The sequence below is a fragment of the Rana temporaria genome, chromosome 2 (assembly GCF_905171775.1).
Source record: "Rana temporaria chromosome 2, aRanTem1.1, whole genome shotgun sequence".
NCBI classification, from domain to species: Eukaryota; Metazoa; Chordata; class Amphibia; order Anura; family Ranidae; genus Rana; species Rana temporaria.
Window position 1 is genome coordinate 59,578,141 of NC_053490.1, and position 15,082 is coordinate 59,593,222.

Below are 15,082 nucleotides of genomic sequence, written 5' to 3' on the forward strand. Positions count from 1 at the left end.
ACGGCGCAGGCAGTCGTATCTTAGCTACATTTAAGTGTATCTCAATTTGAGAATACACTTAAATGTACGACGGCGTAGATTCAGAGTTACGACGGCGTATCTACTGATACGCCGGCGTAACACTCTCTGAATCCGGCTAAAAATCTACTATTTATTATTTATTGAAAAAATGTGTGATCACAATAAACGCGCCCCAATGACCCACACCTCTGCGCTTAGGACTAAACAAATGAGAAATATCACAGCTGCTGTTTTAAAGTTAAAGTTATTATTTATTAATTATTTATTAATTTGTCACGTACCCAAATATTATTTCACGTATTCACCGAATTTAATTAACACATCCACTGCATGTTTGCATAGCAATTACGGTAATATATTTATCACTCTATTTTTATATTTTTATATTTATATTCATACTACTTATATTCCAATTTATTATACACCAGCATGAGTGCATTATAGTTGTTAGGCAGGCGCCAAATCTACTAACTAATTCCTATTCAGGCTGGGTTCACACTACTACACTACTTTCATCCTACTTTGCTCTGCTACATTGGTCCTACATTTATCCTACATTGGTCCTACATCCATCCTACTTTCATGAACAGGATACTACTTTGGTCCGACTTCAATGATATTCAATGGGCCTGAAGTAGGATCAATGTAGGACCAAAAGTAGTACAGGGAGCATTTTCAAAGTCCGACCGACTTGTGTAGGACGCTACAAGACGCTCTCATACATTTGGTCCTCTCATAGGGAAACATTGAACACAGAGCAAAGTAGGATGAAAGTAGTGTAGTAGTGTGAACCCAGCCTTATTCATTAACCTATCCAGGTGGGATAATTAAAGTAGAGGCAGCCACCTAATTAACTCTTTTCCCTTTCACTACCTGCCTTGTATTTTTAATCGCATTTTACTTCGCATCGAATCGTGTTTTTAATCGCATTCAATCGCTTTTGCAAATCTCATATTTTCCCTGCCACATTTGACATATATTTTCAATTCTGTATCGCGGGTTCATTTTTTCTTTTCAGGTGTGAATGCAGCCTAAAGGATGGATTGAAATTTGGCTGGTTCCGCAGGTTGATCTACCGACTGACTTCTGTACAATCGCCATGTCTGATTTTTTTACTCAATCAGCGCTGTTGGCCATTGCGAGCAGCACTGATCGGTGTATTCTTAAGGTCTCCCCACTGTCAGAAAACAAAGGCTTAGTGGGAGGATTCCGCTATCCACATCAAGTGTGTAAATAGGGGAATCAAGCAATTTATTTTTCATTCAACCCGCTGGTTGAATGAAAAAAAATTAATCATCCTTGGGCTCCTTTACGAGTGTATCTAATTGAAGTGGATCTAATTCCAAGAACAGAAATATGAGCTTAGCTATTTAATAAGAAGTCTAACACAGACACAGAAGTTTAATCTAATTTTACTTAAAGTGGATGTAAACCCAAATTTGAGTTGGACACATATATCTCCAGTATTTTGTTATCTCTCTTCAAAGAGCTAAGTCCTGTAGCTTTCTCCTGACCCGTTCGTCTGTTATCAGCCTGATAATTCCTGATAAATTCTCAGACACATCAGATAAAAGCAGCCTGACATTTCTGTCGGGGGAGGTTGCTGTATATAGAATAGCATTCGTGCATAAAGACTAAGTAGGCTTTGTAACTGCCAGACATGCCGGTGATAACACGAGACGCACCATAGATCTTATAGATTTATTGAACAAAACAACTCGCCCAGATCTGATATTGAGCCTTGATGCACAGAAAGCCTTTGATAGGCTCAGTTGGCACTTTATGTTTGCCACACTTTCCAATTATGGTTTCAGCGGCCCCTTTAAGGCAGCACTGCGTGCTCTATACTCTCAACCCTCTTCCCAAGTCCAACTGTCTTCCTATTATCCCCATCCTTTTCTTTGAGCAACGGTACCAGACAGGGATGCCCCTTATTCCCTTTACTCTTTATCCTTTGTCTCGAACCCCTAGCTATAATCTTAGAAAAAAAGGAAGGTTTCAATATTCAAAGGGAATTAGACTGTGTATATTGCTATACCACAGTCCAACTACCTATCGGTCAAAATAATTGTATCTAAATATATATATATATATATATATATATATATATATATATATATATATATATATATATATACAGTGAGGAAAATAAGTATTTGAACACCCTGCTATTTTGCAAGTTCTCCCACTTGGAAATCGTGGAGGGGTCTGAAATTGTCACCGTAGGTGCATGTCCACTGTGAGAGACATAATCAAAAAAAAAAATCCAGAAATCACAATTTATGATTTTTTAACTATTTATTTGTATGATACAGCTGCAAATAAGTATTTGAACACCTGTCTATCAGCTAGAATTCTGACCCTCAAAGACCTGTTAGTCTGCCTTTAAAATGTCCACCTCCACTCCATTTATTATCCTAAATTAGATGCACCTGTTTGAGGTCATTAGCTGCATAAAGACACCTGTCCACCCCATACAATCAGTAAGAATCCAACTACTAACATGGCCAAGACCAAAGAGCTGTCCAAAGACACTAGAGACAAAATTGTACACCTCCACAAGGCTGGAAAGGGCTACGGGGAAATTGCCAAGCAGCTTGGTGAAAAAAGGACCACTGTTGGAGCAATCATTAGAAAATGGAAGAAGCTAAACATGACTGTCAATCTCCCTCGGACTGGGGCTCCATGCAAAATCTCACCTCGTGGGGTCTCAATGATCCTAAGAAAGATGAGAAATCAGCCCAGGACTACACGGGAGGAGCTGGTCAATGACCTGAAAAGAGCTGGGACCACCGTTTCCAAGGTTACTGTTGGTAATACACTAAGACGTCATGGTTTGAAATCATGCATGGCACGGAAGGTTCCCCTGCTTAAACCAGCACATGTCAAGGCCCGTCTTAAGTTTGCCAATGACCATTTGGATGATCCAGAGGAGTCATGGGAGAAAGTCATGTGGTCAGATGAGACCAAAATAGAACTTTTTGGTCATAATTCCACTAACCGTGTTTGGAGGAAGAAGAATGATGAGTACCATCCCAAGAACACCATCCCTACTGTGAAGCATGGGGGTGGTAGCATCATGCTTTGGGGGTGTTTTTCTGCACATGGGACAGGGCGACTGCACTGTATTAAGGAGAGGATGACCGGGGCCATGTATTGCGAGATTTTGGGCAACAACCTCCTTCCCTCAGTTAGAGCTTTGAAGATGGGTCGAGGCTGGGTCTTCCAACATGACAATGACCCGAAGCACACAGCCAGGATAACCAAGGAGTGGCTCTGTAAGAAGCATGTCAAGGTTCTGGCATGGCCTAGCCAGTCTCCAGACCTAAACCCAATAGAGAATCTTTGGAGGGAGCTCAAACCCCGTGTTTCTCAGCGACAGCCCAGAAACCTGACTGATCTAGAGAAGATCTGTGTGGAGGAGTGGGCCAAAATCCCTCCTCCAGTGTGTGCAAACCTGGTGAAAAACTACAAGAAACGTTTGACCTCTGTAATTGCAAACAAAGGCTACTGTACCAAATATTAACATTGTTTTTCTCAGGTGTTCAAATACTTATTTGCAGCTGTATCATACAAATAAATAGTTAAAAAAATCATACATTGTGATTTCTGGATTTTTTTTTTGGATTATGTCTCTCACAGTGGACATGCACCTACGATAACAATTTCAGACCCCTCCATTATTTCCAAGTGGGAGAACTTGCAAAATAGCAGGGTGTTCAAATACTTATTTTCCTCACTGTATATATATATATATATATATATATATACATATATATATATATATATATATATATTTTATATATATATATATATATATATATATATATATATATATATATATATATATATATATATATATATATATATATTTAGATATAATTATTTTGACTGATAGGTGGTTGGACTGTGGTATAGCAATACACACAGTCTAATTCCCTTTGAATATATATATACGGTATATAAAAATAAATAGAAAAATATTTTTTAAAATAAAGAAATTAAAAAATATATTTTATGATAAAAAATATATTTTATATTTTATATAATATCAAAATAGTGCTCTCCAGTAGTGCAAATAGCAACAATATACAATTATCTAAAACAGGAGACAGAAAACAGAACTAAGCATTGTCAATAAAAGCATTAATTTCTATATCAACATTCAAGCCAAGAGGCCAAAGGCATCTTAATTTAAATATCCAGCTCATTTCTAACTTGGAGAGGGCACGTCTCTTAGGTCCCCCTCTCCAAGGTAGTTTAAGCCTGTCAATTCCAATGAAAGAAGTACCCTTAGGGTTCTGTTTATGTACCTATAGATAGTGTCTAGAAACAGGATGACCCTTAAAGCCTCTCTTGATATTTCCAATGTGCTTATTCAATTTGATCTGTAGTGGTCAAACTGTACGTCCCACGTACTGAAACCCACAAGGACAGGTCAGAAGGTAAACAACATTGGAAGTAGAACAAGTAATAAATGTGAAGACAGCAGATATGGATGTAAAACCTATGTAGGGAGATTTGGTTCATCCCTGTGTATCATCTGAGGCTGTTCACTTCACTGGTTGTATGGAGGGTTTACATCCACTTTCAGACAACTGCAGCAGAGGATGATTTAAAGTGTTACTAAAGTTCTCCTTTATAGTGGGAGCCTGAAGCTGATGTCAATGCCACCAACAGTTTGAAGCTTCTCAAATTTAGAGCGCCAATTCAGGGAGTTATCTGAGTGCTCTCAGGAATCAGAAAGAATTTTTTTTGCTAACTGTAGCAAATCGGTTTATGCTTTATAAAAGACATGAGCTTACACTCGTTCAGAACCAGATTCAGGTCATAACCCAGAAGCTTGCTGTCATTCCTGGTCCAATGAACTGTACCCCACAGTTGACGTTACAAAAGTGTGGGGATGCTCATGACATTATTGACCTAATGTGTTCACATGGCCATTTTAGGTTACTGTCTTTAATGTCATGAGCATCTCTGCCCCTTTGTAAAGTCAGTTGCATGGCTGGTAATTTCCCACCTGCATCTCATTGGACCAGGAATGAGAGCTGGCATCTGGGTTTAGAACTGAACGCAGTTTTGAACAAACTGAAGCTTATCCCTACTTCATAAGTATTTTCTTTGTCTTCTGGATCCAGCTTTTTGGTGGGTTCCCCTTTATAAAAAGACACTAAAGCCATCGCCAATGCCACCAACAGATGGGAGCTCCTAACATTTAAAATATCAATCAAGGGAGTTATCCAATGGCCACCAGGGGTCAGGAAGGAATTTCTCCTTAATTTTAGCAAGTTGTATGTTCAGGAAACGTCTTGATCTTTTTTTACTGAATTATTTTCTTTTATCAACATACTTTTATCAACATAGTTATCTGAAGATGTTTTTTCTCTTCAGAAAGATATTTATTTTGCTTATTGACACTTTACAACAGCTTTCCAGATCATCTGTTCTTAAGTGTAGCCTTGGAGGCCACCCCGGACCCAGCTAGACCAAAGATGTGGGTCCTGCTTGGAATGTGACCTTATGATGCTAGAAGTTTATGGTGCTTTTCAGACTTTATATCCCATGCTAATTATCCACAGAGGGCATTTTCTAATCCAGTGCCATGACATTGCTTTGTCCTGTGTCTGAAGCCCCCTTATAATTGTGTCTTTGCAAGATACAAAGACTTGGAGAGTAACTACCGTTACTTCTCTGCTTTAGTACTTTACAGGAAGTTGCAGAGCACCATACAGGTGCAGATCAACGCCTCTTATAGTCTGACTGGTCCCTGACAGCTTTTTCATTTTCACTGTATAGTTTCCTTGGCAGTCCTGTCATATATATATATATATATATATATATATATATATATATAGACATTCTCCCCACTTGGGCATATTATATTAGTCTTTTAGAGCCTTTTTGAATTCAGTGGCCCGGATTCAGAAAGACTTACGCCGACGTATCTAATGATACCCCGCGTAAGTCCACGCAAACAAGATACGCCTGAATTTTGGCTTCATACGACCGCAAGGCGCGCTTCCATTGATTCACGCATCGAATATGTAAATGACCTTGATATGCCGATTCACGAACGTACTTACGCCCGTCGCAGTAATCTACGCCGTTTACGTAAGGCGTACGTCCGGCGTAAAGTTAAACCACCAAATAGCAGGTGTAAGTCATGTTAGGGTATAGACGTCGGAACAGCCGTCGTATTTTACGTTGTTTACGTAAGTCGTACGTGAATGGAGCTGGGCGTAGGTTACGTTCACGTCGTAGGCATTGAGCCGGCGTATCTTAGGGAGAGAGAGAGAGAGAGACTTGTAAAGCGCAACACATGCAAACTGAATCGCCTCTGGGCGTTGTATCCATTTCATGGGTAAGGAACCCCTTGACCTCAGAAGAGATGGGTTTTAATCTTTCTCCTGAAGGCCAAGTGGTCCAACTCCAGTCGGATGGTGGTTGGTAGTGCATTCCACAGGCGAGGTCCCTGGACTGCAAATCTTCGATCTCCTTTGGACTTGTATCTGGCTTTGGGTATCTGGAGGAGGTTTTGATTGGTGGATCGCAGAATGCGATTGGGGTTATGGGCTTTTATTTTTTTGCATAGATATTGGTTGTGATTCTGTCTTTTACTGGCAACCAATGAAGGGATCTCAGTGAAGGTGAGATTGATTGCCATGTTTTTTTCCCAGTCACTAGTCGAGCGGCCGTATTTTGAACGACTTGCAGACGAGTGATTTGGTATTTGGGGAGTCCTAGATAGAGGGCATTTGCGTAGTCGAGTCTGGAATTGATGATTGTTCCCACCACGACTGCAATGTCCTCTTTCGGGATAAAGGGCGTGAGTCTGCGTAGTAGGCGCAGCAGATGGTGGGATCCGCTGACTACTGACCCTATTTGTGCATCCATTGTCATGTAGGTATTGAAAATGACTCCAAGACTTTTGACTTTGGTGCTAGGGGTGATAGTTTTACCCAGAATGGGTGGGGAAGTCCATGTTGACACGGGGTGATTTTTCCGGTTAGCGTGAAACAGGAGAAGTTTTGTTTTCGAACCATTGAGTTTAAGATAACTGTTTGTCATCCAGTTATCTATTAGAGTGAGGCATTTCTCTAGTCCAAGAGAATGATCCTTTTTGTTGCAGATGCGGAAATACAGTTGTGTGTCGTCTGCATAGGAGTGGTAAAGTAACTTCTGGTTAATGATGATTTCAAAGAGAGGGCGAAGATAGATATAAAACAATACGGGCGATAAGGGAGATCCCTGAGGGACTCCGCATGACACTGTACGTTTTTCAGAAGTGAAAGACCCCAGTTTCACTATTTGTGATCGGTTTTCCAAGAAGGAGGAGAACCAGGGTAAAACACCTTCAGCGACTCCGGCTACTTCAGCTAGCCTAGTCAGTAGTAGTCCGTGGTCTACAGTGTCAAAAGCTACGCTTAGGTCCAGCAGTATCAGGAGACAAGATTCTCCTTCGTCTGCGGCCTCTAGAGCGTCATCCCATATTTTGAGCAGGGCCGTTTCTGTTCCGTGACCCGGACGGAAGCCTGATTGAAACGGATCAAGTAATTTATGGGTGTCTAAATGCAGTTGCAGCTGTTGTACAACTACTTTATCCATTACCTTGGAGAAGACATTTAGAGCTGTTATGGGCCTCCGGTTGTTTGGGTCTTTGGGGTCGAGGGTAGGTTTTTTTAGAATTGGTTTTATTGTACCTTGTTTCAGCAAGGTGGGCACCATGCCCTCCTTGAATGATTGGTTAATGAGCTGCGTGATAGCTGGTGCCAGTATATAGGCACTTTCTTTCAGCAGTTTAATGGGGATGATATCATTGGGTGCTGTGCTATTACGCAGAGTCCCGATGATGTTTTTAGTGGCATCAATGGAAATGGGTTTTAGAGTGAATTTTGGTGATTGCGGCGGATTTATGTGGGTATTAGGTTTGTGATTTGAGGGGGAGTTGGTGACGGTTCCATTTTGCTGAATACTTTCACGGATTTTTTCAATTTTATTAATGAAATAATCCGATAATTCGTTGCAAAATTCTTGTGAATCAGAATTGGGGGCCTCTAAACAAGCTGGATTCATAGTCTGAGTGACCAGCTTGAAGAGTTCTCGGGGGCAGTTAAGGGCATTTGCGATGATGTTGGAGAAATGTTTTTTTTTGGCCGTGAAGATTTCTTTGTGATATTTCTTTGTTATTATCTTGTAAATGGTGTGGTTTTTATCTGAAGAGCACCTTTTCCACGCAGCTTCTGCTCTTCTACGCTCTTGCTTTAGCAATGTCAGCTGGTCATTAAACCAGCTGGAGTTGTTTTTCGGGATGCAAGTTTTGCGTTTTGGTGCTACTAAGTCAGCTGACTGTAGTAGCGCCTTGTTGATGGCGTCAAGTGTTTCTGTGGCTGTTTATTTTTGTTGGGTTGTTTTTATTTTGTTCCCTAGTGTTGTTTTGAAGAGTTCCGAGTGGAGCTTCTTCTCAGATCTAGTCCAGTGAGTTGTCACCGGTTTTGTCGTTTTTTTTGGGCTGGCATTTTTGGTGATTGTTAATTTGATGGCATGGTGATCGGTCCATGGTTGCGGCTCATTTCCCAGGACGTCAATTTCCAAATCTTGTTTGAAAATAAGATCGAGCGTATGGCCTGAGGCATGAGTGGGGCCTTGTATTAGTTGCTGCAGATCTAATCCTTCCAGATGGTCGATGCAGGCATCGGCTACGGGGTCCAGCGAGGAGTTGGCCCAGAGGTTGAAATCCCCAAGCACCAAAAGGTGTTTGATGTTTAGGGTATATGTGGAGATGAATTCCGTCAATGACATGAGAAGGTGCGTTTTTGGGCCTGGTGGTCTATAGCAAAGTAGCATATGGACCGTATCTTGTGGATTTGTTTGCAGCTGCAGAGTGAGGGTTTCCATGAATGGAAGCGAGTTTTAAAGGACTGGTTTGGTGATCGAGAGGTGAGTCTTGTGGATCACCGCCAAGCCCCCCCTCTTTGCCCCACTCTGTTTTGCATTTGAATGCGATAATTTGCTGGTACCAATTCTGTTAGAATGGTGTTGCAGACGGCTGTCAGCCAGCTTTCTGTGAGTATATGCAACGTGATTCTAAGCATGCGCGCGCATGCACTGTTCGTTCGGCCCTTCATTAGCATGGGGTCACGCTTCATTTTAATAGATCACGCCCACCTCCTTCCTACTTTGAATTAGGTGGGCTTACGCCGGCCAATTTACGCTACGCTGCCGCAACTTACGGAGAAAGTGCTTTGTGAATACTGGTCTTGCCTCTCTATGTTACGTCGGCATAGCACATATGAGATGCGCTACGCCCGCACAAAGATACGCCGCTCTACGTGAATCTTGGCCAGTGTGTCTAGTCTCTGTGAACTTTTTTCATTTTACTATTGAGCACTCTCTATTCCACCTGCAGCAAAGAGAGTTGACTGTTCTCTGCTATTTGTGCTGCATCACTTACGCAGCACAGATGCAAAAGCACAATTATCTATACATGCAGGATCTTGTGGCTAAATTTGACAGCAGGATTCTGTGTAATAAGTACTCTATATGCTGTACCCTCTGAGCAATATTTACATGCACACACTGTACATGGCTCTGTTGCTAGGATGTAGGGAGCTTCTCAGTGAAACCACCTAGAATCCCTCCACTGCTAGGATTCAGTTGGAATCACAAGGAAGCCATCTAGATGCCTTTCATTGCTAGGACACAGACTGCATCTCAGTAAAGCTGCCTAGCATCCTTCAGGAGCTAGGATGCAGGCGGATTCTCAATAAAGAAAAAAGAGAGAATATGGGAATCCCACCTGATTATGAAAGCTGCAGTACTCATCGATATTATCGGGGGGTGCAATCTAATATAGAATATAACCAAAAATAAAAAATAAACAGAACTGCACACCCTAAAGAGTTGACTACAAATTTATTAAAGCTATAAGCTATATCAAAAACATTTATAGGACATAAAAACTGATCCCCTATAAATAATAGGTGGTGGACCTACCCAGATTATTCCCCATTCCCCAAAAGAACCCCAGTAACGGCATATACTGGTAACTAAACAGGCTTGATTCCCCCGCAGGAGAACCGAGATACATAAATAGCACACCCACCCTCCACAAATCACAGAAACCCCCGAGAGCCAAGTTACTAACCAAATGTACCCCTAATAGTTCCCACACAGGACAGTGATTCCCTGTAATAACAGGCTATACATGTCCACTGTCCGTGTGTGAAAAAGCAGCACTGAAAAAAACACTTGGAAATAAATATACAAACCACATGAATGTAGTAAATAATATGGTACACCACTCCACTCGAGTAGATAGCTTATAAGAGACAAGATATCAATGAAACTACCAGAGGGACAGGGAACCTAATTAATTTGTTTAAAGTCATTCCATAGGGATCACCATATCAAACAGGTGTAACATCCATATGAGTCTAATCTCATTGATTCTTGGGACTATTTTTGGGAGACATAGAAGAGATGGCAAAACCGCTGTAGATGTTCAAAAAATTGTTCACCAGAAATACAGTTAGTTGAGTGGCAATATTGTGGCCATATCATACGGGTATAGTCCATTCAATCAAAGCAATTATGATATAGAAAACTGTGTCCAAAGAGCTGTTCACTATATTACTAGCAAATGTTGCTCATAGATCTGAATCAATCCATTGGATATGTATCCACAATGTTGGTCATACAGCTTGTAAACAGACAAGTTGTGTGATGATTATTGGAAACAGTGATTGCAGTAGTTATCCAAAGCAATGTAACACATAGGTTTACTCACTGTTTGCTGTCACAAATAGCTCAGAATCGCAGCTATTCCATCCAATATGTTGTCACAAGTTGCTCAAAGGGATTGCAGCCAATCCATCTGTGTGTATCCACACCACTGAGCACACTGCTCATTAATAGAGTAGATGTAGTAATTGTCCGGTGAAATAATAGTTGATGCCGATATTTGGTGAAAGTAGTTGATGCCAATGTCCGAACAAGATATTTGATAATCTCCAGTCTCCAATCCAAACAGTTAAAGCAACTCTATACGGAGGGTGGTGAGTGTCCTCAGTGTAGGCAATTCATGTCTCCATATAATGTCCTCCAGCAAGCTGCATTGAGGCTCAAAGTATAAAAATCACTGAGCTAATACGGGGGTAACAAAGCTCAACATGTACGAGGGGTGCTGATCCCAAAGCGTTTACATGTTTCTTTTTTTTTTTTTATAAATTTATTGAAGAGCAGTACAGTACACGTTATTGCCGTCAGCACATTCTGGGGCCAGTATTAAATACGTACAATGCTTGTCAAAGTATTCATGTCAGATAAACGACCATCTTTAGAGGAAAAAAAAAAACCAGGTCACCCACCCACTTCGTATGCTAACAATTACATAAAAGCAGGTATCCCCTATAAGTGCACTTAATTCTATTGCCAGTCCCGACACCCCCTATGGGCACAAACTGTGTCGGGGACAGGCTAATTCGATAAATTCAGGAGATACATTCTTAAATACAGAACTCATCTCGCGGCTCCAGAATAACAGAAACCTCCAGAGTCGGTCGAGAGCTCTAAAGTGAGGAGATTAATACTAGGATCTAGTAGTTCTTTCCTCCTCGGAGAATCCTAACGATACCTACCGAGGCATACAGAAGCTCTTGTGGTCCTAGAGCTGTATGAGCATCAAGTTCTAGCTAAAGCAGACCGAGGTACAGTGACTGCTATCAAACGTTGTATTAGTGAGAACAACAGAAATAAATAATATATAAAAAAAAAAAAAAAGATAGCCTAAAGATATAGGAGCAGAAAAAGAGAAAAGGAGAAGAAAGAAGGATATTGCCAGCTACAGACTGTAAACAACTGTAGAATTCGCCTAAGGTTCCAGCGTGAGGGATATACCAATATGTCTAGCCCAGGGCTCCCAAATCGCCTCAAATAGATTAGTAGTGTTTAGAATTGAGCTAATCATTTTCTCTTGGTTCATGATCCAAGATATTTTCCTCTGGGCCGCCGAGACAGATACCGTAGGTTGTTTCCATGCCCCAGCTAAAGTAGTTTTTGCCCCTAAGAGCATAAAATCAATCAGTTTTTGAGTAATTTTGGGGGCTTGTGGGATGCGGACACCAATTAACGCTATCTGAGGGGACTTCACCACCACCACTTTTCTGAGGAGGTGAAAGATTTTATTCCAAAATCCTCTAATTTTTGGACACTCCCACCAAATATGTAGCATGGAGCCCTGGGCTTGACATTCCCTAAAACATACCGGTGAGGTGGTCGGGAACATCGCTGCCACCCTACTAGGTACCAGATACCATCGCATTATAACTTTCAGATTAGCTTCTATTAGAGAAATGTTAACAAGTCCTTTGAAAGCTCTCGTTCCTACCTTGTGCCATTCCTCCAGGTCCCAGGTCTCTTGTAGATCTCTTTCCCAAGCCTCCATGTACGAGAATTTGGACGTTGGTTCCGATAAGGATGTGTATATTATAGATATGCCTCCCCTTTGCTCCGCTTTTTGGCTACACCATTGCTCGTAGCGAGTGAAGATCGGGGGAGAGGACTTGTTTTTCCAGAGCGATGATACAAAGTGATACATTTGGGAATATCGTATTTTCTCAGAGTCCGGTAATTTCAACCTCTCCACACAGTGTTTCAACGAGAGCGGACCAGAGACAGAGAAAAAGTCCCCGATTCTGTAAATCCCCTTGTCTATCCACCATTGAAATTCTTTGGCATCCATTCCCGGGACAAACTGGGGGTTATGAAAGATTTGTGCCAGTGGGCGAACATTTCATATTAAGGAAGGAAGATGCCTCAAATCGTCCCATAGTCTAAAGGATTGTGACAGTGCAGGTGACATTATTGCAGGCCTGGACTTCTGGGAACACCACATCAGTTCCTCTAAGGAGTGATTAGGAACTGCCTGTCTCTCTATCTCAATCCAATCAGGCTTCTCAAGTTTTGAGTACACCCTGGATAATTGTGCTAGTCTAGCTGCTTGGTAGTATTTGATCAGGTGCGGGAGACCAAGTCCTCCTTTTGTCTTTGGGCCGTATAGAACATTTTGTGCTAATCTATATCCCTTACCTCCCCATATAAATTTAAGTATTTTACCCTGAAAAGACCTGAGTTGATCTCTCTTAATCGCTATCGGAAGGGATCTAAACAAGTAAAGTAATCTAGGTAATAGTGTCATTTTTACAGAGTTGATTTTGCCCACCCAGGAAATTTTATGTTGTGCCCACGTCTGGAGGTCAGCTTCTAGTTTGCGAAACATGGGGGGAAAATTAACTTGGTAAAGGTGTTCAAATTTAGGAGTTAGGTTTACACCTAGGTATCGAATAGAAGTATCTGCCCAATTAATTTCATAAAGGGATTTCAACCGATCAACAATTGTACTTTGAATTGAGACGTTTAATGCTTGGAATTTGCCCATGCTAACCCTCAAACCATATACATTTCCAAAGGAGTTAAGTATCTTGCAAATGTTTGGAAGCGAGGTTATTGGGGAGGTGACGAATAAAAGGAGATCGTCTGCAAATAAAGCGCATTTGTGCACTTGTTGCCCACATTGAACCCCCTTAATATTGTGATCCGTTCTGATGGCAATGGCAAGCGTCTCAATCGCTATGGCGAAAATCAATGGGGATAGTGGGCAACCTTGCCTAGTGCCCCTGGCAATCTCAATCGGGTCTGAATAGTAACCCTGTAGTTTGATCCTCGCATTTGGTGCAGAGTATAGTGAGCGCAGTAAACCTAAAAAAATTTCCCCGAACCCCCAGTGCTTCAGGACAGAAAAAAGGTATGGCCAAGAAAGAGAGTCAAAGGCCTTCTGGAGATCCAATGACAGGAGAAACCCCTCCTGGGAGACGCCCCCATCCCAGCCCGACTGAAGGATCGAGATGATATCAACCGCTCGCCTGACTTGGTCCGGACCCTGCCTACCTGGTATAAAACCAACCTGGTCTTTATGAATGTAATGATTAATAAAAGAATTTATCCTATTAGCTAAAATTTTGGTGAGTATTTTTAGATCATTGTTGATCAATGAAATGGGCCTATAGTTTTCCACCTGTTCAGGATCCTTATCTGGTTTGGGGATAACGGAAATAAAGGCCTCATTCAAATGAGGATGCATAGCTTCCCCCTTCCGTTTGGAATTAAAAAATTTTGTAAGCCGGGGGCAAGGGTATCTGCAAAAGTTTTGTAGTATGGCGCCGAGAAACCATCCGGTCCCGGCGCTGAACCCCCCTTCAAGTTTTTAATTACCTCTAGGGTTTCCTCCGTTGAGATCGGAGCCTCCATAAGGTCCACATGGGTCTCATGGAGGTTAGGAAGTGGCAGCTGGTCTAGGAAGGACGTAATGTCAGACCCTTCGGCACCGTTGGTCGCCTGGTACAAAGTAGAGTAGAAGGTTTGGAATGCATGAAGTATACGTTTAGGATTAAGAGTTACAGACCCATCCTGAGTTCTTATCTTTGGGAGTGTAAATGTGCGGAATCTCGGTGAGAGCTTAGTGGCTAACATCGTGCTCATTTTATCTTTATGCTGGTAGAATCTTGCGCCACTCCAGCCCATTGATTTTTCGGCCTTTACCGTGAGGGCTAGATTCAATGCCACCCGGGCCGCATCCAGCTGAGAAATAGTGACCTTTGTCTGATCTTTTTTATGTTTTTTACATAAGGCCGTAAACTCATTTTCAAGTTTTTCTACCTCTGCGGCTTTGTCTTTTTTAAATTTGGAAGCAACCTGGATAAGCTTTCCTCGGATCGTAGCTTTGTGTGCAGCCCATAGCATCTCAGCCGAGATTCCATCAACATCATTCAAACTGAAGTATTCATTCAAAGCCCTATCGATTTCTGTGACTATGTAAGGGACATTCAATACATTTTCATTGAGCTTCCAATGAGGCAAGTCTGCTCTGGCTAGTTGTCCCTGTAAGGATAATACGACCATCGAGTGATCTGACAGTGCCGTATCTTTTATATAAGCTTTACTAACTAGAGGGATATGTCTGGAGGAAATAAATATGTGATCGATTCTAGAGTAGGATCGATGTGGA